Raw genomic sequence first — 4,001 nt, forward strand, 5'->3', positions numbered from 1 at the left:
GAGAAGACCAAAGTTTCAGGGGGCAGAAGTAATACAAGACATGGTGGTAGAAAATTTGCATAAGAAGGTTTTTCTGAGAATGTATGGTTTTGCAGTAGATCTCTAAGGAAATTCGAAGAAGAAGAGTTTGTAAAAGTGAAAGGTAAAAGTGATGAGTAATGGAGAAGTTTATAGGCAGCATAATTCATGGTCATGATTACCATGAAAACTGTCAAAAATATTTGCTGAATCCTGGGATAACACGTGTTCGGCTCATTAAATGCAAGGAAGCATGCATCCTTTCAAGCGTCAGAAACAATTCAGGAACTTTTCCGCCAAGAAAAAGGGTCTTATCTACTTTCCGGTAACACAAAGTTCTGTCACCAGAAAGTAGATGGACTATATGTATAGGGTAAATTTGATCAACAACAAGTGGATGTTCGACGAAATAACACGTGGAAGTAAAGACATGTAAGATATGAGTCCGCAAATAGTTGGCACCGATTACAAGTATGTGACCGATGCTGAATGAGTTCCGAAGGCATTGTAATCGAGAACAAAGATCTGAAAGGAAGTCGGTTGTCGGTTGGGGAAGACATCATTCAATGAGAAGCAGTTACAAAGAATCTTCGTATTGATGTTCAACCAATATGCAGCCATCAAGAAGGGTTTTATTCATATTAAAGAAGAGTTTTATTTGGGGATCTTGTCTCCCCGAATAGAGTTATAAATAGCAGAATTTGTATTCAATAAAGGACATGAAACATTTAATATACACAAAAGCCAAAAATCTGCTCTCATTCTATTGAACAACTTTCTTTGGTTTTGCTTTAGATGTTGTTCTTATTATCGCTTCCGGGGAGGCTCATCATACAGCCATGCTTGTATTTTATTCAAGCTTATTTAATCAATTTATTTTTATTCTTAGTTATTTTATATTCTTGGATCAAATTAATTCAAGTGTGTATAAACCACGTTACAAATTGAACTATACCGTTTTACGGGTAAACAAAAACCTGTTCAAATATGTGCGAAGAAAAAAAAAATGTACTAATATTATCAAGTTACAGCAGAAGAGTTATATGTTCTATAAAAAATTTGAACTTCCTCTTGGAATTGCAGTCAAACTTTCCGTGTAAACTACAACACTTAAGCTTCCAGGAAAACCATGTAAATTTAATTCCTTGACTTCACCGGAATTAAGATCATAAGAAATCAGAAGTCCACTTATACTTCGGAAAAACAACAAATAATCCTTCCAACCTGCTAATGGAGATTCAATAGGAAGAGGTCTAATTGTGTATTTCTTAACCCAAGACGCGAATACATCATATTCCTTCATTATCCAAATATCCGTCAAATCTAGTATTGGATCAACCTGAGGTTTTCTGTCGTGGTAACAAATTAATGTAAGAGATTCATCTAATATAACGAGGCCATAACGTGGTCCGCCTAAGAAACGACAACAATCAGGCATTTTCATAATGCGAAAAGTTTCTGTGGTTATGTCGAAACAAAAAATGGCAACACTGTATAGAGTATTTGTAAACCAATGACAGGCACCCTTGTAATACTTCTGGGAACACGGTAACCAATAGATACCGGGTACCTGTTGATCCACATCATCCAATTCCCTCCAAGAATCAACCTCGACTTCATAAACCTCAACTTTTTTCTCTCTCATTTTAGTATATGGATATTCGTACGGATCTGTGTAAACTTCTGAAATTCTAACAACCTTATAGTCATTCACAATTGGATCAAAGCCAAACCCGATACAGTTAACCTTGCGGACAACCAAAAGGGCTGGGTGGTAGAATCCTATAATGTCTAGTAGTCGGATTAAATAAGACAGTGTCTGTAGAACTCACCAAAGCGATCAAACCATGACAAGGGCCAATGAGTTGATCAAAATCACTACAGTAAGAGGCCGTTAGCTCTGGTACATCAAAATCTGGAGAAACAGGGTTAAGATTGCCACTACTATCACTGGAGAGAAAAGACAGAACAACTTTATATCGTTCATATTCCTCTTGGACAGAGCGTTTAAAGAGAATGAGTTCATTTTTGGCTGTTGGAGTGTGATTAAGATAAATATTGGTGAAAGTGGAGGAATGTACCAGAATGTACCAAGTTTTAGAGATGCACTTGAATCGCAAGAGAGATTTAACTGAAAATCTCAGAAGTACATAAATAAAAATTTCTTCGGGCAATTTCTTCAGAATTCCATCCGCCATCTTAGATTGCATTGCATTAGAATTAGATCCAACAGTTTATATCTCGCACTTTAAGATACTTAACGAACTACCCACCAAACTTGCGGTTTTGTGGTTCTAAGCGTTTCCCACTGCAGCATCTTTCGTTTCACATGAATTATTCAAAGTACCATAAAGGCTCAATAATCAATATTGAGCCACTTCACCAACAAATAAGAGGTAATTATTAGATGATACTTTTAACTTTTTAGAAAATAGATAGTTTTAGAGTTTTACATTTTATCATAGTGTGCAATAAAATAATATGGATCATTGTCTCCTTTTGTATACACCGGTATTAAAACATAATGCTGTTTTATACTTCAATACCACATAAGAGGGGAGTGATTTATGTGGCGCCCAATTTTTCACTTAACCTGATTATAGATAGACCAGGTTCTTCTATGTGTTCCAACTACTATTGTTGCGGAATAATAAGTACATAAATTAAAAAATACAAAGATTTTACGTGGAAAACACCTGGCTCAAAAGGTGAAAAAATCACGACTTACTTTCCAGTAGGATTTTCCCAAACTCTCCACTAAAATCACTGAGCCAAAAACTGCATTTACAAAAACTCTTTTGTAAACCTAGGATTAACTGTGATCCCATTGTAGCACACAGCCTCAACTGTTGCGACAACTTCAAGTTAACTCTAATTTTAAAACTCTGAGTACCTAGTACAATTGCTTCTACATAAAGCTAAAAGGTACAATATGAAAACACCTACTATAATTGAACTAGAATAAAAGACAAACACTTGGAACTGGTTCTTCTATCTGGTTCAACTAGCTTCAAGTTTGCATGCTTGAATCACACACAAATTGTATGCTAAATTGCCTTGCTATTTTACTCTCAATTCACGTTTAACTTCTGCTTATGTGTGTTAACTGTAAAAGAGAACAACACTGATATTTATGGAGTTAGTAAATAGATATTGACTAGAATTCTGATGCTACTCTTCCTTGGTGGAAGAGTTCTAGTTGATCTCAACCTCTAACTCTATCCTTCACTTAAACCGTGTTCTCTTTGAGTAAGGAGTCATTCTCCTTATCCAATATGCAACCTTTTCGATCAGGACCAGGAGATATCACTTCTGGTAAGTTAGGTTTATTTCCTTCATGTGCATCTCACATGCTTGAGTCGACTATATCTGTGCTTCACTAGGATGGAACTGGTCCATGTTTGAGTTCCTTTGTCAGTCTTCAAAACTCGCCTTTACTTGGGCCAACATATAACATATAGACATTTATGATCTGCATTCTGGATAATTGTGGTCGTTAAAGAGCTTCAAAAAGAAACTAATGAGCTGCAAAAATTGTTAAATTTCATATTTCTTTTGAGTGTCTTTAAATAAAAGTGGCCTACTTTTTTTTCATGTAGGAAAAAATATACTCCCTCCGTTTCAATTTATGTGAACCCATTTGACTGGGCACGGAGTTTAAGAAAAGAGAGAAGACTTTTGAACTTGTGGTGTAAAATGTGGCACATATATTTTGTGTGGCTATAAATCATTGCATAAAGGTAAATTGTTTCCAAATAAGGAAAGGGGTCATTCTTTTTGGCACGGACCAAAAAGGAAATAAGTTCACATAAATTGAAACAAAAGGAGTATTATTGATCACCAAAATAAAAATATAATTTTTAAATAACTCCGAATGCTTCTCTCTCTTAGCGCGTGTTAGCTTAAGTGAGACAACCATGGGAAAGAAGGGTCGCGTTCTATCTAGGAAAACAGCAATGGGAAGACATCTTCATCGAAGGGCC

General features: G+C 35.7%; 1 pseudogene; it reads right to left on the minus strand.

Moving 5' to 3' along the window:
- Positions 924-2,228, minus strand: LOC109241965 (annotated as a pseudogene).

The sequence above is a fragment of the Nicotiana attenuata genome, chromosome 1 (assembly GCF_001879085.1).
Source record: "Nicotiana attenuata strain UT chromosome 1, NIATTr2, whole genome shotgun sequence".
In the NCBI taxonomy this organism is placed as follows: Eukaryota; Viridiplantae; Streptophyta; class Magnoliopsida; order Solanales; family Solanaceae; genus Nicotiana; species Nicotiana attenuata.